The following is a 24,408-nucleotide window of genomic DNA, read 5'->3' as shown; positions in this document are numbered from 1 at the left end:
GTTATAGCAGCCTGAACTAACTAGACTGAGTGTGGAAGATGTTGCTTCACCAGATAATGAATTCTGTCAAAGGACATATCACTCATCTTAGCAAATGTCAATATGTAAATGTTTTATATAAACAAAACTCCATCTTCAGTTTCCTGCATTTTGTCATTTAAATGGAGTACATGCTAAATAATAATCGTTCACTAAATGTTTATAGAATTTATATTCGTATATACAGATATATAGATAGGCTTATATCTACATATTAAAATATACATATCTGTAATTATATTAGCCAGGTAGTATCGAGTAACCAGTAAAATCAGCTAAAAATTGAAAATAGTACAGAAAAACACCACTTTCAACATTGTTAATATTGAAACAAAGTGTTCCTGTAGCATTACTTGACATTATATACAAACTTCTTTAATACATTGCAAATTAACAGGTAAAAATGGTTGTGCATATTAACCACAGTTAGAATTTAAGATAGCAAATAGATATATTTGGGCTTACAAAGTATATTGTAGGTGCTATTTGAATTTCATATATGTTTAATATACATAAAAGGAATATATTTTTCTTTTTAAGAGTTTGTTTTTATATGCTTTTATTTCAAAAAGTAAATGTCAGCAGTTCCCCAACTTTGCTGCCCATTGAAATCAGCTGGGGGGCTTTCAAATGTCCTAGTGTATGGCTGTCAGTCCCAGCCATTCTGATTGAATAAGGTTTAATCTGTGTATTGGGATTTTACCAAGCTACCTAAGTAATGCTAATGTGCAGCAAACTTTGGGAATCCCTGGTGTATGCAGTGCATGGAGAATCGTCAGATTTAGTGTCTGTGTATGCCCCACAACTCATCATTTTTTTTCATTTATTCCTTTACTCACTGTACCCTTGCCAACTATCTGTCAGGGATTATGCAAATGCTGGGCACATAGAGGTGAATGAAAAAGGCATAGCATTGCCCTCCTGCAGTTTTAGTCTATCAGAGGGATATAAACAGTTTACAGGTAAATAAATCAACACTCTAAAATATTTTTTAAAGATTGTGGAAAGTGAGAAGGAGGTCATGAACAAGAGGCTGTTAGGGAGAATAAATATAGGTCCAGGCAGCAAGACAACATGGATGAACACTACAAGTCAGGAAGGAGTTTGGCAGGCTCTAAGGCCAAACAGAAGGCTGAAGTGTCCCATGGGAGAGGCTGAAGAGGTTGGAGAGGGGGGTCTGGTGCAGGGGCTTTGAAGCCATGCTAGTGACTTTGGACTTAGACTTCAAACATTGTGATGCTGTTGGTTATTTTAGGCCAGGAGGCTGGGGTCAGGGTGGAGGTGGAGATGGAGATAAGGTTCTAGTTAACCATTTTAAAAGTTCTTTGTGGTGGCTGTTGCATTCATTCAAGTAAGGGATGATAGTAGCCTGGAGAAGAGTGGTGTAGTAGACGTGCATTCATGATGTATTTGGAGGAACCCACTGGCATCACTGGTGAATTGCGTACGTGATGCAAGGAAGAGAAAGGAATCAAGGACAATTCCAAGCGTTTGACCTAAGCAATCACGTAAATGTTGATATCATTTGGTGGGAAGGGAGATGGTTCATGGGCCATTGCCAGTGGATGTGGATTTGGAAGTAAAGTCGGTATTTCTATCTGGCATATTAAGCTTGAGATGCTGGATAGACATCTAAATGGAGCTGACAAATAGATAGTCCAATAAACCGGTACCCAGACCAAGAAACAGAACATAAGCAGCTGAACAGAAACATTCTTCTTCCTCTTTCAGTATCTACCCTTCTGTGACCTTGTTAAACTCAAGTGTTAGTTCTAGTAATTTTTCTGTACATTTTTTATAATTTTCTAAAAAACTCATCTGTGAGTAAAGTCAGTTGAGATTTATTTCTTTCCAATATGTATGCCTTTAATTTGTTGTTCTTATTTCATTGGCCAGAGCCTCTGGTACAATGTGGACCATGAGGGGCAAGCGCAGGGGATCCTTGCATGCACACTTGCACCGTCAAGTCTGATATAGGCTGTGTGTTTTCAAAGATACCCTTTGTCAGGTTGAGGGAGTCCTTTTATATTCTTAATCTGTTGAGAATTTTTTATCATGAATAGATGGTAGATTTTGCCAAAGGCTTTCGTGTATGTTCTGTATCTAGTGAGATTATTATTTGGTGTTTTCATTTATTCTGTTAACATAATATCATTATTTTCTAATGATAAACCAACCTTCCATTACTGGAATAAATTCAAATTGGTCATGGTGTATCTTTTTAAATATGTTGCTGAATTTGGTTTGCTCATATTTTGTTAAGACCATTTATGTCTGTGTTCATGAAGGATATTGGCCTATAGTTTCTTTTCTTTGTCTGGCTTTGATATCAGACTAAAGCTAACTTCATAGAATAAGTTGAGCAGTGTTCCCTCCTCCAGTATTTTATGAAAGCATTTGTGAAGGATTAATATTATACTTTCTTTAAGTCCTTGGTAGTATACACCAGTGACACCATTTCAGGGTGGACTTTACTTTGTGGGAAGAGTATTGTTACCAGCTTAATTCCTTTGCTTGTTATTGATTTATTCAGATTTTCTACTTTCTTGTTGTATAATCTTTGGTAATTTGTATATTTCTAAGAATTTGTCCACTTAATATGAGTTTTCTGACTTTTTTACATAAAGTAGTTCATATTCCCATGTAATTAATACTTTTGGTGTCTGTAGTTTTGATAGCAGTGTCCCCTCTTTCATTCATGATTTTTGTGATTTCTGTACTCTCTTGAATTATTGGTAATCTGACTAAGGGTTTGTCAGTTTTGTTAATATTTCCAAAGAGCCAACATTTGATATTTTATTTTTCTGTTTTCTGTTCTGGTCTTCGTTGTTTTCATTGTTCTGCTTTTGTGTTTAGCTTGCTTTTTTTCTAGTTTCTTAAGGTGGATGCTTAGCTTATTAATTTCATACCTGTGTTTTCTAATATAGTTACATTTTTAATTTTATTTTTTGAATTGGCATACCGCAAAATTGACTTTTTGTTGTATAGTTCTGAGTTTAACACACATATAGATTTTATTTAACCACTATCACAATCAGTGTGCAGAACAATTTCATCACCTGGCAAAACTCCCCCAAGCTGCCCATTTGTAGTGAGCCCTTCCTTTACTCCTAACTAACCCCTGGCAACCACTAATCTGCTCTCTGCCCCTATAGTTTTGCTATTTTCAGGGTGTCATAAAAATGGAATCATATGCTATGTATTATGTTTGGACTGGCTTCCTTCACTCAGCATAGCAGATTTGAGATTTATCCTTGTTGTGTGAAATCAATAGTTCATTCCTTTTTATTGCTGAAAAGTATGTCATTGTGTGGATGCACCACCGTTTGTTTATTCATTCACACTGTGAAGGATATTTGGGAGGTTCTAGTTTGGGATTATCACAAATAAAGTGGCTATGAACATTCGTGAACAGGCATTTGGGAAAACTAAGTTTTCATTTCCCTAGAATAAGTATCTAGGAATGAGATTGCTGTGTCATGCGTAAGTATATGTTTAATTTTATTTAAAAACTGCCCAACTGTATTCCAGGTGTTTTTTGCTTCATGTAATTTGAAGCTCTGTTAGGTGCATACACATTTGGGATTGTTTTTTCTTTTTGGTGCATTGAACCTTTTATCATTACATATTATATCTCTTAATCCTTGGAATTTCCCTTGTTCTAGTCTACTGTATCTGATGACAATATATCTGATGTTAATAGAACTACTGTAGCTTTGTTTCCATTAATGTTTTCATGACATATCTTTGGCCATCATTTACTTTTGACCTATGTATTTTGTTGAACTTAAAGTGGATTTCATAAAGAAAGCATTTTGTTGAGTCTTATTTTTAAATTCATTCCAATAATCGATGTCTATTAGTTGGCATATTTCAGCCCTTTGCATTTAATTATTGATTTGTTTGTACTTAGATGGACAGTTTTTTGTTATTTGTTTACTGTTTGTTCTTTCTTTTTTGTACCTGTTTCCCCTTTCCTATCTTTGGGATGCTTGAATTTTTTTAGTATTCTATTTTAACTTTTCTGTTTTTATATTCTCTTTGTATGCTTTTTGGTGATTGCTCTAGAGATTACAATATTCATACTTATTTTTTCACAGTCTGTGTAGAACAACATTTAACTATTCAATATGGAATGTAGAAACCTTACCACCATATAGGTCCCTTTACTTCACCCCCTTTATGTTGTAGGTGTCTTATGTATTACATCTGCAGACACTGAAAGTGCCACCAGTGTTATCACTTTTTTTTTTTTTTTTTTTTTTGTGATGGGGTCTCTGTCACCTAGGCTGGAGTGCAGTGGCACGATCTCGGTTCATTGCAACCTCTGCCTCCCAGACTCAAGTGAGCCTCCCACCTCAGCCTCCTGAGTAGCTAGGACCACAGGCATGTGCCACCATGCCCAGCTAATTTTTGTATTTTTGGTAGAGACAGGGTTTCGTCAAGTTGCCCAGGTTGGTCTCAAACTACTGAGCTCAAGCGATCCACCTGGCTTGGCCTCCCCAAGTGCTAGGATTACAGGCATAAGCCACCATGCCTGGCATCACCTTTACTTTATAGATATTGTATAGAAATTATGAGGCCAATCCACGCAGCCCTCTATGCTATACAAGTTGGCGGCAGGGCCAATGGTTGTGCCGAGACTCGCCGCTGCCCGGGCTGCTGGGTCTTGAGTGTCGCCTACACCGCCATGGATGCCACCGGGTGCTGACAGACCTGTGGAGAGTCGGGTTGTGCCTCCTGGGCCTTATCGGGCCACCAAGCTGTAGAATGAAGTTACCACATCTTTTCGAGCAGGAATGCCTCTAAGAAAACACAGACAACACTTTAAAAAATATGGCAATTCTTTCACAGCAGGAGAAGCAGTGGATTGGCTTTATGACCTATTAAGAAATAATAGCAATTTTGGTCCTGAAGTTACAAGGCAACAACTGTTGAGGAAATTTCTTAAGAATCGTATAATTGAAGATATCAAAGGGAGGTGGGGATCAGAAAATGTTGATGATAACAACCAGCTCTTCAGATTTCCTGCAACTTTGCCACTTAAAACTCTACCACGAAGGCATCCAGAATTGAGAAAAAACAGCATAGAGAACTTTTCCAAAGATAAAGATAGTATTTTTAAATTATGAAACTTATCTCGTAGAACTCCTGAAAAGCATGGATTACATTTATCTCAGGAAAATGCCGAGAAAATAAAACATGAAATAATAAATGAAGATCAAGAAAATGCAGTTGATGATAGAGAACTAAGCCAGGAAGACGTTGAAGAAGTTTGGAGATATTTTATTCTGATCTACCTGCAAACTATTTTAGGTGTGCCATCCCTAGAAGAAGTCATAAATCCAAAACAAGTAATTCCCCAATATATAATGGGGCCAATACAAGTAAACATGGAGTAGTTATACTACAAAACAAATCAGATGACCTCCCTCACTGGGTATTATCTGCCATGAAGTGCCTAGCAAATTGGCCAAGAAGCAATGATATGAATAATCCAACTTATGTTGGATTTGTACGACATGTATTCAGAACAATCACAGATTATTTTCTAGATCTCCCTGAACCTCTACTTACTTTTGAATATTACGAATTACTTGTGAACATTTTGGTTGCATCTTCATTTTTGTTTCATTTCGTGGTAGTTGTTTGTGGCTACATAACAGTTTCAGATAGATCCAGTGGGATACATAAAATCCAAGATGATCCAGTCTTCAAAATTCCTTCACTTAAACAATTTGAATTCCTTCAAATCAACTGAGTGCCTTCTTCTCAGTCTGCTTCATAGAGAAAAAAAAAATAAAGAAGAATCAGATTCTACTGAGAGACTACAGATAAGCAATCCAGGATTTCAAGAAAGATGTGCTAAGAAAATGCAGCTAGTTAATTTAAGAAACAGAAGAGTGAGTGCTAATGACATAATGGGAGGAAGTTGTCATAATTTAATAGGGTTAAGTAGTATGCATGATCTATCCTCTAACAGCAAACCAAGGTGCTATTCTTTGGAAGGAATTGTAGATGTGTCAGGGAATTCAAGTAAAGAGGCATCCAGTGTCTTTCATCAATCTTTTCCGAACATAGAAGGACAAAATAATAAACTGTTTTTAGAGTCTAAGCCCAAACAGGAATTCCTGTTGAATCTTCATTCAGAGGAAAATATTCAAAAGCCATTCAGTGCTGGTTTTAAGAGAACCTCTACTTTGATTGTTCAAGACCAAGAGGAGTTGTGTAATGGGAAATGCAAGTCAGAACAGCTTTGTAGGTCTCAGAGTTTGCTTTTAACAAGTAGTACAAGAAGGAATAGTTATTATCAATACACCAGTGGCTGAAATTACCATGAAACCAAATGTTGGACAAGGCAGCACAAGTGTGCAAACAGCTATGGAAAGTGAACTTGGAGAGTCTAGTGCCACAATCAATAAAAGACTCTGCAAAAGTACAATAGAACTTTCAGAAGATTCTTTACTTCCAGCTTCTTCTGTGTTGACTGGCACACAAAGTTTGCTGCAACCTCATTTAGAGAGGGTTGCCATCGATGCTCTACAGTTATGTTGTTTGTTATTTCCCCCACCAAATCATAGAAAGCTTCAACTTTTAATGCGTATGATTTCCCGAATGAGTCAAAATGTTGATATGCCCAAACTTCATGATGCAATGGGTGCGAGATCACTGTTGATACATACCTTTTCTCAATGTGTGTTATGCTGTGCTGAAGAAGTGGACCTTGATGAGCTTCTTGCTGGAAGATTAGTTTCTTTCTTAATGGATCATGATCAGGAAATTCTTCAAGTACCCTCTTACTTGCAGACTGCAGTGGAAAAACATCTTGACTACTTAAAAAGGGGACATATTGAAAGTCCTGGAGGTGGACTATTTGCTCCTTTGCCAACTTACTCATACGGTAAGCAGATTAGTGCTCAGGAGTTTGATGAGCAAAAAATTTCTACCTCTCAAGCTGCAATTGCAGAACTTTTAGAAAATATTGTTAAAAACAGGAGTTTACCTCTAAAGGAGAAAAGAAAAAAACTAAAATAGTTTCAGAAGGAATATCCTTTGATATATCAGAAAAGATTTCCAACCATGGAGAGTGAAGCAGCACTTTTTGGTGACAAACCTACAATCAAGCAACCAATGCTGATTTTAAGAAAACCAAAGTTCTGTAGTCTAAGATACTAGCTGAATTAAAAATTATGTAATACTTGTGGAACTTTGATAAATGAAGCCATATCTGAGAATGTAGCTACTCAAAAGGAAGTCTGTCATTAATAAGGTATTTCTAAATAAACACATTATGTAAGGTAGTGCCAAAATAGATGTTTATCAATGTGATACTCCTAGGAAACTAACTAGATCTCAATTGAGAGCACATAACATATACTTTTTGTTTTTAACACAGCTATCCAGTAAGGCTATCATGATGTGTGCTAAAATTTTATTTACTTGTATTTTGAAAACTGAGCTGTGTTAGGGATTAAACTGTAATTCTGTTTTTTTAAAAAAAAATTATCTGCAAATGTGCAAGTTCTGAGATATTAGCTAATGAATTAGTTGTTTGGGGTTACTTCTTTGTTTCTAAGTATAAGAATGTGAAGAATATTTGAAAACTCAATGAAATAATTCTCAGCTGCCAAATGTTGCACTCTTCTATATATTCTTCTTCCACTTTTGATCTATTTATATATATATGTATGTGTTTTTAAAATATGTATATATTTTATCAGATTTGGTTTTGCCTTAAATATTATCCCCAACTGCTTCAGTCATTCATTTGTTCAATATATATATTTTGAATTCTAATTTTCATAATCTATTAGAAGATGAGGATGTAAAAGAAGTATAAGGCAATCATATATTCATTCAAAAGATATTTATTTAGCAACTGCTATGTGCCTTTCATTATTCCAGATATGCGGATACAATGATAAATAAAACATATAATCTCTTCCATAAGGTATTTATTTTTTAATCAAGGGAGATACACCTATCAGATGCTTAAAATAACAACATTACCCACTGAAATCAGGGCATATAGAATCATTCAGCTAAAGACTGACTTCTATGATGATGGAACAGGTCTCTAAGCTAGTGGTTTTCAAACTGGTGCACATTAGACTCACCCGAGGAGTTTTAAAACAGCCTATATGCCCAGGGCCTAATTTATACTAATTGAATCTGAATTTTGGGGATGTTGTATAGGGATTAGTATTTTTTTTTAATCTAGGTGATTCCAATATTCATCCAACTGTGAGAATCAATGGCCTAAATGCTTTTTATAAACATTTTTATAAGTGTCAAGATAATGGCACATTGACTTTATTTTTACATTGGAAGAAAATGCTTGCCAAGTATAAATGACTCTCATCTTAAAACAAGGTTCTTCAGTTTCTGCCTGATTGACTTGGTACAAACTTGAAGCAAGTTGCCTTCTATTTTTTACTTCAAGATTGTTTCATATCTATTCCTTAAGTGTAAAGAAATATATAATGCCTGGGTTGTAATAAAATCTTAATGTTTAATGACTATTCTCATTTCTCAATGTAATTTCATACTATTTCTCTATAAAATGATAGTGTTCCATTTAACATTACTGATTTTTATTAAAAACCTTGACAGAAAATTATGAATTATAAATATGACTTTATCCTGGCTATAAAATTATTGGACCAAATTGAATTCTTTCTAAGGCATTTGTATACTAAAACTTTTATTGCTTATAGATATGTAAAATGTCGATTATGTTGCAAATTGAGATTAAAATTATTTGGGGTTTTGTAACAAAAAAATTATGAGAAGAATCTATTATATTCTCCATATATGTACCATTTCTGTTGCTTTTTATTTCTGAAGTTTCAAGTTTCCCTCCCGTGTCACTCTTGTCTGAGAAACTTCCATTAACATATCTTTCAGAGCAGCTCCATTGACTAATTCTCTTCATTTTCTTTCATCTGAGAATATCTTTGTTTCCTCTCCATTCTTGAAGATTATTTGTACTTAGTATAGAATTCTGGGTTAACAGTTCTTGTCTTTCATTCCTTTAAAAATGTTGTGCCTCTGTGGTTTCTGATGAGAAATCTGCAGTCATTCAGAGGGTTGTTCTCCTATTTATAATGCGGTGATTTTTCCTTGCTGTATTCAGGCTTTTTGTCAAAAATCTTGTCTTTGGTTTTCAGCCACATGATTATGATTTGTCTGGGCCTGGATTTCTTTTATTTTCTTTTGCTTGGGGTTCCCTGAGTGTCTTAAATCTATAAATTTGACTTTCACTAAATTTGGGAAGATTTCAGCCACGGTTTGTCAAATTTTCTTTTCCACACCAGACTCTTACTCCTTTCTTGGGACTTTGGTGACACAAATGTTCAACCTTTTGAATTCTTTCCCTCAGTTTCCTGAGTCTCTTAATTTTTTTCATTTTTTTCTCTCCAATGTTCAAATTAGATAATTTCTATTGATTTCTCTTCAAGTCCAATGACTTTCCTCTGCTATCTCCATTCTGCCATTTAACCCATCTAAAGAACATTTTTTACATGTCAGCTATTGTATTTTTCATCTCTAAAATTTCCACTTGATTCTTCTTTATATCTTTTTTCTTTACTGAGACTTCTGTCTTTTGTTGTTGTTGTTGTTGTTGTTGTTGAGATGGAGTCTCGCTCTGTCGCCCAGGCTGGAGTGCGGTGGCACGATCTCCGCTCACTGAAACCTCCGTCTCCTGGGTTCAAGTGATTCTCCTGCCTCAGCCTCCCCAGTAGCTGGGATTATAGGTACATGCTACCAAGGCCCAGTTGATTTTTGTACTTTTAGTAGAGATGGGGTTTCACCATGTTGGCCAACCTGGTCTTGAACTCCTGACCTCAGGTGATCCGCCTGCCTCAGCCTCACAAAGTGTTGGGATTACAGGCGTGAGCCACCGCACCTGGCCGACTTCTGTCTTTACATTTGTTTATTCTTACGTCTTGGAGCATGGTTATTATAGCTGCTTTTGTCTGCTTTTGCCAATATTTTTGTCGTCTCGGAGTAGCATGTGTTGTTTTTCTCTTTTCTTGTAGTAAAGGTTTTCCTGGTCATTTGTGTACCAAGTAATTTGGATTGAATCCTGGACATTTGGAATATTATGTTATCAGACTCTATGTCTTATCATAAGGAGAATATTGATTTTGTTTGTTTTATCAGGCAATCTACATAGCTAGGTTCAGGCTTCAAGTTCTGACCCTTTCAGGGATGTGGTTCCAAAGTTGAGTCTGTTTTCAGAGCTTTCGCAATGCTATTTGGATCCTTCTATAGCTTACGCACCACTCAGTGGCAAGCCTGGGACCTGGATGATAGCTAGTCCTATAGTTCTATAATCAAAGCCTTTGGTGTACTGTTTAGGGTTAGATTCGTGCATGCACAGCTCAGAGGTGAGCCAGAAGATCACACCTCACTTTACAGGGTTACTTTCTTGAGCTTCTCCTCTTCACAGTCTTTCTGGTTCTTTATGCTCCTTTCAATGTCCTTTGATCAGATAGCCAGGGCTTTAGTGTCCCTGCTTTGTCTTGTACTTTATGACTTTATCTGTGTGGAGGTTAAATGGTGGGAGGACAGAGAAAAAAAGCAATGAGGATTTGCTCCAAGCCCTTGAGACCACAGCTCCTGTGGGCAGAGAGGAGAATTCCCCTCCCTCAGAGTTTTAGGAACATGCCTGGAAGCTGTGGCCACCACTCCTGCCACTGCAGAATTGCTACCACATCATTGATTTTACTGTTAGTTTTGAAAAACCAATTTGGTTGAGATATAATTCACATACCATAATTCACCCACTAAAAGTACAGTTTATTGATTTTTAGTATATTCACAGATATATGCAACTATTCACACAACTTAATTTTGGAACACTTCATTACCCCAAAAAGAAATTCTTACCCATTACCAGTGACTTACACACATGCCCCCCTCTGTAGGTAACCATTAATCTATTTTCTGTCTTTACAGATTTATCAGGGCATTTTATACAAATGGCATCATATAATATATTATCTTTTGTGTTTGGCTTCTTTCACTTAATGTTTTCAAGGTTCATCCATGTTGTAGTAAGTACCAGTACTTTCTTCCTTTTCATTGCTGAATGATATTCAATTGTATGGATATATCACATTGCATGTATCTGTTAATCAGTTGATGGATATTTGGGTTTTTCTACTTTTGGCTAATATGAATAATGCTGTTATGACAATTCATATACAGATATGTTTTCATTTCTCTTTGGTATATACCTAGGAGTAGAATGTCTGGGTCATATGGGAATTCTATGCTTAACTTTTGAGGAACTGCTGAACTATTTTTTGAAGTAGCTGTATCATTTTATGTTCCTACCAGCAGAGTATAAGATTTCCAGTTTCTCCACATCTTTGCCAACACTTATTATTGTTTGTCTTTCTTATTATACCCATCCTAGTGGGTGTGAAGTTATATTTCGTTGTGATTTTGATTTGCTTTTCCTTAGTGACTAGTGATGTTGAGTATCTTTTCATGTGATTATTGACTGGTTTTATGTATTCTTTTGAGAAATATCTATTCAAATCCTTTGTCCATTTTTATTGGTTATTTGTGTTTTTATTATTGAGTTGTATATATCCTGTATACCTGTCCCTTATCAGATGTACATTGTGCAAATATTTTCTCCCATTCTGTAGGTTGCTTTTCCATATTCTTGATAGTGTTCTTTGAGAAAAAACTATAAATTTTTGTAATTTTGATGAAGTTCAATTTATCTGTTCTTTTGTTGATTGTACTTTTGTTATTGTACCTACAAAATTATTGCCTAACTCAAGATTACAAAGATTTACTGCTATGTTTTCTTCTAAGTGTTGTTATGCTATTGTCTCTTAGGTTTAGGAGGCTCATGATCAATCTTGTCTTAATTTTTGTGTACAGTGTGAAGTAAGGATAGAACTTTATTCATTCACTTGTGGATACTAAGTTGCCCGACCATTATTTGTTAAAAAAAAAATAACAAAAAAACCCAAAAAAACCTGTTCTTTCCCCAGAAAATTATCTTGCTGCTCTTGTAAATAATCAACCAGACATAAATGCAAGGGTTTATGCCAATACCATACTATCTTAATTATTGTGGATTTATCATAAATTTTAAAGTCAGAAAATGTGAGTCCTCCTTTGTTTTTCGAGATTATCCTGGCTATTCTCAATCCCTTGAATTTCTATATGAATTTTAGGGTCAGCTTGTCAATTTCTGAAAAAAAAGCCAGCTGGAATTTTGAAAGGGATTGGGTTGAATCTGTACATTAATCTAAGGAGTATTGCCATCTTAGCAACATTGCATTTTCTGGCCCATGAATATGGGATATCTTTTAACAGCAACACTGGAAACTGGAAGACAACGGAAGATAACTTCAATGTGTTCAATACAAAACCCTGCAAAACTAAAATTCTAATTCCAGTGAAAGTATCTTTATAAAATGAAGGGAGAAGAAGTGAGCATTTGGTGACAGAGAGTATAGATAAATCTTCAAAGATTATTGCTATAAAGGACAGCATAAAAAGGATTGGTAGCTGGAGGGAGATATGAAGTTGATTTTTAAGATGAGCAATTTATAAACATCTCATATAGAGAAGAAGGAAGTGATGAAACAGTGGAAATCAGGGCTAATTGGAAGAATGATGTCCCTTAGTAACTTTTAGCAGGTGAGGAGGGTAGCATCCAAAGGGAGGTAAGGTGAGAGAAGGATGAAGGATGAGGGTACAGAAGCTGAAGAATAATGATAGGAAGATCAAGAGTTCTACATTAGACCACTGTGTGGAGTAGGTAGCAAAGTTATAAGGGAGACTGAAGGGAAAGAGTTTGTTGGAAATTTGAGAAAAACAGAAAAGTATGAAATTGTCATCTTGGGGAATAACAAAGTGAAATTTCCATGAAAATAAAACAATTTAGCAGTTTTCAGTGCCTATATGATATAAATTTGAAGACAGCCTAGTCATCAGAGTTCTAAGATTTTCTTCCAGTGATGTTCAGGTTTGGTACAAGTCCAGAGTAAGTGATGCAGAGTAGAGGGAAGCATGGACAAAGCATGAATATTATGTGTAAAAGCATGACTCTGGCCGGGTGTGGTGGCTCATGCCTGTAATCCAGCACTTTGGGAGGCTGAGGCAGCAGGATCACTTGAGGTCAGGAGTTTGAGACCAGCCTGGCCAACATGGCAAAACCCTGCACTACTATACAAAAGATAGCCAGGCATGGTGGTGCACGCCTGTAATCCCAGCTACTCGGGAGGCTGAGGTAGGAGAATTGCTTGAACCCGGGAGGCAGAGGTGGCAGTGAGCTGAGATCACACCACTGCACTCCATCCTGGGTGACAGAGCAAGACTCCATCTCAAAAACAAAAAGGCAAAAATGCATGCCAATGTGGTAAGCCATGATCTATTAGGTGAGGCAGTTAAAGAAGCAGGACTCAGAAGGAGGAAAGTGTGAGAAGTGACAGGATTAGCAGAATGTAGGCCCTGAGAAGGGCAGACTCATGCACACATGGCCATTGGATACCTTGCAGAAATTAGTAATTCTCTTTGGGGTAGGTGCCAAATAAGTGGTAATTGACTCTGGCCACATATTATGGTCACCTGGGGACCTTTAAAAAATTTATCAGTGGGATTCAAGCCCATTAGTTCAGGATCTCTGAGCATTAGTGTCTTTTAAAAGATGCACAAGTGATTCTAATACACAGACAGAGCTGATGGCTGCTACAAGAGAGCGTGGAGTGCTGGAGACCTCGAGGCCTGGAAATACAGAGCTGCTGCCTTGCATAGCTCCCAATGGCACATTGATATGGACTGCAGTGTCCCTGGGTGGAGGGTTATAGCAATCTTAGAGCATTTTAAGATTGACAACCCACGAGAGGAGGTGTAGACCCATTAAATTATTAGGGATTTAAAATATCTAGAGCAGTGATTCTAAACCCTGGAGGGGGCAGGTCAGAAAAACACTTCAATGCCTAGATAGCATCCCAGACATCAAAATCAAAATTACATCAAAATCACTGTGGTTGAAGCCCAGGCTAAATCAGGACATTAAAAAAGCTCCCCAGTTTTTTTTTGTATGGTAAATACTGGATGGGGTGCAGCGTTGGGTGGAGATTTGATGATTTCTGATGGAGTCGTGTTGAGTTTGAGGAATTTGTGCTTCATCCAGTTGGAGATGTCAAAGAAGCCATTAGCTCCAGGTCTGGAGCTTGGCAAAGTCTTGAGCTGAAGCAAAATAATCCTCCCCACTATGGGTGAATTGTTGATTGCTATATATTTTTAGAACATATTAGTTTTGTGATGTTCCAATGCAAGTCATAGTCTTTATAAATGACCATGTCTGCTCTCTGGTTCGAGCAGTATTCCCATAGCTAGAGAGGAGAATACAGTTCTGGCACTGATGTGGGATGCTTGTAAAATGCAGTTAGAAGAGCGTCGGGGAAGGGAGGTTTCTGCAGAGTTTGTGTGATCGTACCTGCTAATTTTAGAGTCAAAGGCCCAGATTGGAGAAAGACTCAGTAGAATGAGACCAGCTGAAGCTCCTGACTTACACAGCAGGGCCGTTCTTGGCTGTGTGCCCAGAGGGCGATGACCACATGCTTAGCAGGAAGGCACTATTGTTTCCTGTTTTGCTTGTTTGTGTGTTTGATTTTGTGTGTGTGTGTGACAGACATGTTGGTATTTCCCTTTATCTAAATGATACTATCCATTTCTACAGTTTTATATGTGTTTAAGAGGAGGTAGCTATCTTGAGGCAGTTTTTGAACTTGACTACATGACTTTTAAGGTCCCTCAGTCCATTTTGATAATTTGTCAACATTAAAAGTAAATGAAAGCCTACGTTTTAGGATTCATATGAAATAAAAATCGAAGACATTTATTTTTGTGAGTTCCCTTAAAATATGTCAAACTACCTAGCATTGAATATTATTATGCTCGTTCAGGTGAGAATCTGGCCATTGTTTTGGGGTGACACAGTTCTTGCCACATCTGTTCTAAGGATCATCAGTGGGTCAACCTCATTTTTGAAAGCCTCTTCACATCCTCATATTAATTTTTGTGGAATATTTGTTTACTCAAGGCACTGACAATGCTCAAAGAATTCTATAGAATTATTTTAAAGGGCTTCCTTATTAAATTCTAATTTACCATATAAACTGCTTTGTCCAGATGAAAGTGACCCACAATTACACTTTGAAATGTAATTGACATTTCATTAGTGACTGTGGGTTTGTGTCTTGGAAGAGAGATTTTGTCTCCTTAGGGCCAGGGTTGCCCATGGTACAATTCCAGGGGAATACGTTGCGGCTGTCTGGTAATGTCCAGGGGCTGGCTCCCAAATCTCCTTGTTACATTGATTTATGTATTTATGTATTTCTGGGGTTATTGGAAATAATATTGCAGTTGTCCTCTTGACCATTGTGTTTAAGTGGTAGCAGTAGCAGTGGTACTAGGAGTGGTATAGTGAGATCTAACCTCTAGCAAGTCCTTTCTCTGTGCCAAGAACCCTTTATATATATAAACCTATATATATATAATATATATATTATTTCATTTCATCCCTGCAGTAACCCTATGAGGAAGGTGCCATTTCCATCCACATTGTATAAAAGAAGAGATGAAGTAACTTCCCCAAACTTTGGGGTTAGAATTAGATCCCTGGCTGTCTGGGCTCCAACTTAAGATCCCTGGAGATTCAGCACCAGGAGGTGCAGGGTTAATGAGATCTGCTTCTGCCTTAGAGAAAAGCAGAAGCTGGGGTATGGGAGTGGATATGACAGCACAGTGAAGTTGGGTTCATCTGGACAGGCACAGAGGTTAAAGAGCCTCCATGTGATGTGTGCCTGTGCCATCTAACCCTGCTCAGTCCAGTGGCATTCCAGTGGCTCCGAGGAGACAGGAGAGATCTCCTGCTTTGAGGAAGAGGATGGTTTCCTGCCATCATTTCTATGTCATGGAGCAACTTCGGTGGCCCCCACATACCCAGTATACAATCTTTACTGCTTTCTTGTGCGTACTGTTCCTTAGAAGCAAGAGGGATGCTGAGTAGTTGTTAGGTCCGCAGTAGCTGGTGTGAGGCCAGAAGTTTTGTCTGAATTCCAAATAATGGTAAATTGTAAGCTGATCTCATCTAATTTATTTATCTTGCATAGGCTATCCCCATATTCTTATTTAACTTGAGCTGGTTCAGGGTTACTAAAAGCAGTGTGTGTGTGTGTGTGTGTGTGTGTGTGTGTGTGTGTGTGTGTGTGTTGGGTACACTGGGTTTTTATGCATTCCTGTCCTCAGAAAGGACCCAGTGAATGGATGAGAGGGCAGCCCTGTCTCTGTCACCCTGGCCATGTTAGCTTTGGGGGATGGAGCATTGAGGCCATAGTTGATTACATCACGAGGACAGTGACTTTGTGCGTCAGCACTGACTTTACGGCCTTCTCTGGGACCACAGTGGCAAGACTGTCTTATAGACATTTCTAGGGCCCTGAAAAGTACCTTGAGAGGAGAAACAAAAAGGTTTTCTTTAATGTCTACATTATTCTCACAATTATTGTTTGCAGGAGAAATCCCTGTTCCAATTTAATAAGTAAAGAGAAAGTTAAAATAATGATGAATGGTAATAATGTAAAACTCAAACTACAAAATAAAAAGAAAGATACACTGTAAAAGAGTTATTCTGTGTTTAGAAAGAAAAAGCAACAGAGGACCCAGGCCCTTAGTCAGAGGTGTGGAAGTTGAAAGCAGGTGTCCACAGGCGCTGAAGTGTTACTGGACACAGCTAACTCCATGGCCAGTGGGGCAAGACTGGGCAAGGGGCAGCAGCTGGGCTCCTCATCTTCAGCGGAGTCCCCACTGGAGGTGAGGCTGGAGTCCTCAGCTCTGCTCCCTTGCTCTGTGACTCATGATGCGCCTTTGCAGAAGGGCTTAAGCCCATAACCCCTTTCTAGCGGACACCAGGTAGACAACACCAGCCACTGCACACCCCTGTTTGCCTTGCTGCCTGCCTGGCTGCCAGTCTGTTAACAGACCTAGGCCGCCACTGTGTGGAAAACAAGCAAACAGGCAAGGCCAAAGCTCGAAGGTAGATTGAGAAGCATTTCAGTGAAAACACCATTCTTACTTGAAAATTTCTTTGACGTTGAAGACCAGTACTTTTTTTTTTTTTTTTTTTTTTGAGACAGAGTCTTGCTCTGTCTCCCAGGCTGAAGTGCAGTGGCGCAATCTCTGCTCACTGCAAGCTCCACCTCCTGGGTTCACACCATTCTCCTGCCTCAGCCTCCCAAGTAGCTGGAACTACAGGCACCCGCCAGCACGCCTGGCTAATTTTTTTGTATTTTTAGTAGAGACGGGGTTTCACCATGTTAGCCAGGACGGTCTTGATCTCCTGACCTCGTGATCCACCCACCTCGGCCTCCCAAAGTGCTGGGATTATAGGCGTGAGCTGCCGTGCCCAGCCAAAGACTAGCACTTTTGTTTAAGGACTGCACAGTTTAGGTTTTCCTTACATGATGCTTCCTATCTGATACTAATGGACAGGAAAGGCCCCACTGAGAGTTCTCACCCTGTAGCATTCTAGCTCGCCCTCAGATATATGAAGAAGTTCTCTTGTGTTTTCAAATGCTTCTGGCACCATCAGGCTAAAAAACCATGTATGCCACATATTATTAATACTTCCTCACTTTCCCCCTCCTTCCATTCCTCCTCCTTCCCTCTCTCCTATCTTCCCTTATTCTCTCTCCCACCTTCACTTCCCCTCTTCCCACCTTCCCTTCATCTCTCTCCTCCTTAAATAGAATTATCTCTCTTCTCTCTTTCACACACACACACACACACACACGAACACAGAGGAACACACACATAATCACACACACACACCATCTCTCTCTTTCTCTCTGTCTCTCTCACTCTCTTCCTCTTCCTTCTGTGCCAGCCAACTAGACTAATACGGAGACCAACCAGTTATTCCAGGAGAACCTCCTTCATACCCCTACTCCAGCAGTTCTCAAACTGTGGTCTGTGGACCCCTGGGGTCCCTGAGAAGCTTTCAGGAGGTTCACAATGTCAAAATGATTTTCATAATAATATTAAAAGTGCAAATCTGGAAGCATCACATTACATGATTCAAACTATACTATAAGCCCATAGTCACCAAAACAGCATGGTACTGTCTGTTATAAAAACAGGCACATAGACCAATGGAACAGAATAGAGAACCCAGAAATAAACCCAAATACTTACAGCCAACTGATCTTCAACAAAGCAAACAAAAACGAAGTGGGGAAAGTACACCCTTTTCAACAATGGTGCTGGGATAATTGGCTGGCCACATGTAGGAGAATGAAAATGGATTCTTGTCTGTCACCTTACACAAAAATCAACTCAAGATGGATTAAAGACTTAAATCTAAGACATGAAACTATAAAAATTCTAAAAGATAACATTGGAAAAACCCTTCTAGACCTTGGCTTAGGCAAGGATTTCATGACCAAGAGCCCAAAAGCAAATGCAATAAAAACAAAGATAAATTGCTGGGACTTAATTAAACCAAAGAGCTTTTGCATGGCAAAAGGAACAGCCAGCAGAGTAAACAGACAACCCACAGAGTGGGAGAAAATCTTCACAATCTATATGTCTGACAAAGGACTAATATCCAAAATCTACAATGAACTCAAATCAACAAGAAAAAAAAATCCCATTAAAAAGTAGGCTAAGGACATGTATAGACAATTCTCAAAAGAAGATATACAAATGGCCAACAATCATATGAAAAAATGCTCAACATCACTAATGAGCAGAAAAATGCAAATCAAAACCATAATGCAATACCACCTTACTCCTGCAAGAATGGCCATAATCAAAAAAATCAAAAAATAATAGATGTTGGCATGGATGCAGTGAACAGGGAACACTTCTACACTGCTGGTGGGAATGTAAACTAATACAACCACTATGGAAAACAGTGTGGAGATTCCTTAAAGAACTAAAAGTAGAACTACCACTTGATCCAGCAATCCCACTGCTTGGTATCTACCCAGAGAAAAGTCATTATACAAAAAAAGATAACTGCACATGTGTGTTTATAGCAGCACAATTCTCAATTGCAAAAATGTGGAACTGATCCAAATGCCCATCAATCAAGGAATGGATAAAGAAACTGTGAGATAGATAGATAGATAGATAGATATAAAACAGGTTATATATCACATATATATATATATATATGATGGAATACTACTCAGTCATAAAAAGGAATGAATTAATGGCATTTGCAGCAACCTGGATGAGATTGGAGACCATTATTCTAAGTGAAGTAACTCAGGAATGGACAACCAAACATTGTATGTTATCATGCATAAGTGGGAGCTAAGCTATGAGGATGCAAAGGCATAAGAATGACACAGTGGACTTTGGGGACTTGGGGAAAGAGTGGGAAGGGGGTGAAGGATAAAAGACTAGAAATAGGGTACAGTGTATACTGCCTGGGTGATGGGTGCACCAAAATCTCACACGTCACCACTAAGGAACTTACTCGTGTAACCAGACACCACCTGTCTCCCAATAACCTATGGAAATATAAATAAATATTTGGTAGAATTCTCCAGTGACACTGCCTGGATCTGGAGATTTCTTTTTTTGGGAGTTTGCTTAAAAAAAAAAAAAGTCATTTGCCTTTTTCACTATGTGAACATTTGGGCCATGGTACAAGAAGTAATGATGGTAAAACTGCTGGCACCTTAGCTTGAATCAAGCTTGTGGCATCAAACTGCGCCATTAGTCATTGTATTCCTCACTGTTTTGCACAATGTAAAAGTAAATGCTAATTTCCCTTAGTAATGTCCCTGATGAAACAGTAAAAATGATTCATTTTATTAAATATTGACCCTTGACTACAAGTCGTTTTAATATTCTGAGCACTTCTGCTGCATATGATGATGGTGGTCTTAAAACGAAATCACCATCTGTGCAGTTGTTTCAGTTGCAAGCTGAACTGGCCCCCTTTTCCATGAAACACCACTTTTACCTGAAAGAATGACTGACAAACTATGTTTACTCAGACTTTGTTATATGGCAAAGATTTTTTTTTTCAAAAATGATGAGGGTAAGTCTCTCAGTTAAAACAATTAATACCATTTGTTGCTTTCCAGTCAACATTCATATTCTTTAAAACATGACCTAAATAGCTTACCAGCACTTAAATTCTGCATTAATATTGGCGGTAATATTAGTGAATGTGATTTTTGATATTGCATAATATATAGTATGTCAACATTTGAAAAAGTTTCATAACTCAGCAAGCTAATGTTTTCCAGATGACTAATGCATGATGTAGCAAAATTATGCATGAATAAAAGATTCATTTGAAGTGTAAGCTAGACCAATGGATTTTAGAGTAACAGAGTACAAAATGTTCATTGATGTCATGTTAGATTCCACAGTGCCACTAGCTTTTAAGCAACTATCACTTGTCAAGTTTCAGAATGATATCAAAGAATATCCTACAGTTATTTGAAAAACCTACTAAAATACTCCTCACTTTTCCAACTACATTTCTCTATGAGGATAGATTTTCCTCATATACATCATCCAAAACAACATAGTTTTCTTTGTAGTTGTACTGTATTTGTATGTATCCATACACATCATACTTTAGCATTACATGTTTTCAACTTTACATAAATGGAATCATACTGTATACATTTTGTGTTTTTCTTTCTTGTTTGATTCAACATATACTTTGAATCAAAGCATCACTGTAGGTACCTGGAGTTCTTTCATATTCAGTGTTTTATTTGTATATGAATATGCCACATTCATTTATAAATTATTTTAAAATTTTAATTTTAGATTCAGTAGCTATGTGTGCAGGTTTGTTACAAGGGTATATTGTGTGATGCTGGGGTTTGGGCTTCTATTGATCCCATCATGTACATAGTGAACATAGTACCCAACAGGTAGTTTTTCAGCCCTTGCCCCCCTCTCTCCTTCTCTTCCTTTGGAGTTTCTGGCATCTGTTATTCCTGTCTTTATGTCTGTGCATACCCAATATTTAGCTCTCACATACAATATTTGGTTTTCTGTGTTAATTGCACTAGGATAATGGCCTCCAGCTCCACCTATGTTGTTTGAAAAGGACATTATTTCATCCTTTTTTTGGCTGCAGAGTATTCCATGGTGTATATGAAACACATTTTCTTTTTTCAGTCCATCACTGATGGGCATCTAGGTTGATTCCATGTCTTTGTTGCTGTGAATAGTGCTACAATGAATATACGTATGCATGTATCTTTTGGGTAGTACAATTTATTTTCTTTTGGGTAGATACCCAGTAATGGGATTGTTGGATTGAATGGTAGTTCTCTTTTTAGTTCTTTGCAAACTGCTTTCTGCAGTGGCTGAACTAATCTACTTTCCCACATGCAGTGTGTAAGTGTTCCCTTTTCTCAGTAGCCTCACTGTCTGTTATTGTTTGGATTTTTAATAATGGCCATTCTGACTGGTATGAGATGGTGTCTTTTTGTGGTTTCGGCATGCATTTCTCTGATGATTAGTGATGTTGAGCAGTTTTTCATATGTTTGTTGGCCACTCATATGTCTCTTTTTGAGAAGTGTCTCTTTATGTCCTTTACCCACTGTTTAATGAGGTTGTTCCTTGCTTTATTGATTTGTTTGCATTCCTTATAGATTATGGATATTAGTCCTTTGTCAGAGGCATAGTTTGTGAATATTTTCTGCCATTTCTCTAGGTGGTATATTTACTCCATTAGTTTATTTTGCTGTGCAGAAGCTCTTTAGTTTAATTTTGTCCCACTTGTCAATTTTAGTTTTTGTTGCAATTGCTTTTGAGGACTTAGTCGTAAGTTCTTTGCCTAGGCTGATGTCCAGAAGGGCATTTTCTAGGTTTTCTTCTAGGATTTTTATAGTTTGAGGTCTTACATTTAAGATTTTAATCCATCTTGAGTTAATTTTTTATATGGCGATAGGGAGGGGTCCAGTTTCATTCTTCTGCATATGGCTAACCAGTTTTCCCAGCACCATTTGTTGAATAAGGGAGTCCTTTCCCCATTGCCTATTTTTGTCGACTTTGTTTCTATTCAACAATGACTAGTTCAACTTATCCTGAAACAAATAATAATTATACATAGTATTAAAGGGTGGGAAGATTAGTTGGTTGTAGATGTGTGGCTTTACTTCTGGGCTCTCTGTTTTGTTCCATTGATCTATGTGTCCACTTTTGTGTCAGTACCATACTGTTTTGGTTACTGTGGTCTTGTAGTATAGTTTGAAGTTGGGTAATGAGATGCCTCCAGCTTTGTTCTTTTTGCTCAGGATTTCTTTGGCTATTCAGGCTCTTTTTGATGTCATGTAAATTTTGGATTTTTTTTTCTAATTCTGCAAAAAATGACATTAGTGATTTGATAGCAATAGTGTTAAATCTGTAAATTGCTTTGGGCACTATGACCTTTTTTTTTTTTTTTTTTTTTTTTTTTGAGTCAGATTCTCTGTTGCCCGGGCTAGAAAGCAGTGGCATGATCTTGGCTCACTGCAACCTCTGCATCCCAAGTTCAGGCTATTCTCAAGCCTCAGTCTCCTGAGTAGCTGGGATTATAGGTGCCTGCCACCACACCCAGCTAATTTTTGTATTTTTTGTAGAGACAGGCTTTCACCATGTTGGCCAGGCTGGTCTCGAACTCCTGACCTCAAGTGATCCACCCGCCTCAGCCTCCCAAAGTGCTGGGATTACAGGCGTGAGCCACCATGCCTGGTCGAACATTTTAACAATATTGATTCATCCAATTCATGAGCATGGAATGCATTTCCATTTGTGTCATCCGTAATTTCTTTTATCAGCGTTTTTGAGTTCTGCTTTAGAGATGTTTCACCCTCTTGGTTAAGTATTCGTAAGTATTGTATTTTTTTGTGTGGCCATTGTAAATGGCATTGTGTTCTTGATTTGACTCCCAGCTTGAATGTTATTGGTGTATAGAAACGCTACTGATTTTTGCACGTTGATTTTGTATCCTGAAACTTTACTTACTATGTTTATCAGATCTAGTGCCCTTTTCATGGCATCTTTAGGGTTTTACAAGGTATGGAATTATGTCATTCATGAAGAGAGATAGTTCGACTTCCTTTTTTTAAAAAAAAAAATTGTACGCCTTTTATTTCTTCCTCTTGCCTGATCGTTCTGGTTAGGACTTCCAGCACTATGTTGAATACGAGTGATGAAAGTGGGCATCCTCATGTTGTTCTAGTTTTTAAGGGGAATGCTTCCAGCTTTTGCCCATCCAGTGTGATGTTTGAATATGCCACTTTTAAAATGCACTCTACTGGGTAAGCATTTGGATTCTTTGCAGTTTGGAACTATTATAACACTGCCATTAGCCTTCTCAGACTTGTACTCTGGTGTCTATGTGCGTAGGTTAGTCTAGGGGTATATAATGATGTGGCGTTGTTGGCTCATGGGGGATATCTGTCTCAAATTCACACACTGAATACCAAACTGTTTTCCAAAGTGGATGTGCCAATGTATACTTCTACCAGCAGTGTACGAGAGCTCACTTTACTCCATGTCCTCACCAAAATTTGTTTTTTGTTTTATTTTTTATTATACTTTAAGTTTTAGGGTACATGTGCACAACGTGCAGGTTAGTTACATATGTATACATGTGCCATGTTGGTGTGCTGCACCCATTAACTCGTCATTTAACATTAGGTATATCTCCTAATGCTATCCTTTCCCCCTCCCCCCACCCTACAACAGGCCCCGGTGTGATGTTCCCCTTCCTGTGTCCGTGTGTTCTCATTGTTCAATTCCCACCTATGAGTGAGAACATGCGGTGTTTGGTTTTTTGTCCTTGCGATAGTTTGCGGAGAATGATGGTTTCCAGCTTCATCCATGTTCCTACAAAGGACAGACTTTAAAATGTGTGCTCCCATGGTGAATGTTTGAGTATCTTTTTTTCACTGGTAACTAATAAAGTTCAGCACCTTTCCATGCTGTTTGTAAGAGCCCTACACTGGAAGCAACCTAAATGTCTATTAAAGGTATAATGCAAAAATAAATTGTGATATATTGACGCAAAGGAATGCTATGCTATTTATAACATTGCTATGAATATTCTTGTACATGTTTTTAATGGCCATATCTATGTATTTCCATTGAGTAATACCTAGGAATGAAATTGCTGGTTCATAGGGTATTTGTACGTTTAGCTTTGGTAGATACTGCCTAATGGTTTTCAATGGGTAGTTGTCCCAATTTACAGTCCCATCATTATAATAAACCTTCTCGTGTATTTTATTTTGATCTACTTCCACATGTATAGAAAAGTTGCAAAAATGACACAAAGGACCCCATGTATATTTTAC

The 24,408-nt window shown here is 37.7% G+C and overlaps 1 protein-coding gene and 1 pseudogene across 2 annotated transcripts in view; both read left to right on the top strand.

Annotated features, from left to right (window-relative positions):
* OTUD7A (OTU deubiquitinase 7A) overlaps nucleotides 1-24,408 on the top strand; it is a 393,053-nt gene that overhangs the window by 97,390 nt on the left and 271,255 nt on the right. The window lies entirely within an intron of this gene.
* Nucleotides 1-24,408, top strand: part of LOC134808440 (DEP domain-containing protein 1A-like) — a 121,329-nt pseudogene extending 96,921 nt beyond the window's left edge.

Source organism: Pan troglodytes, chromosome 16 (assembly GCF_028858775.2).
Source record: "Pan troglodytes isolate AG18354 chromosome 16, NHGRI_mPanTro3-v2.0_pri, whole genome shotgun sequence".
Taxonomy (NCBI): domain Eukaryota; kingdom Metazoa; phylum Chordata; class Mammalia; order Primates; family Hominidae; genus Pan; species Pan troglodytes.
Note: the sequence above shows the minus strand (reverse complement) of the source record. Positions and strands in the feature narration are given on the sequence as shown.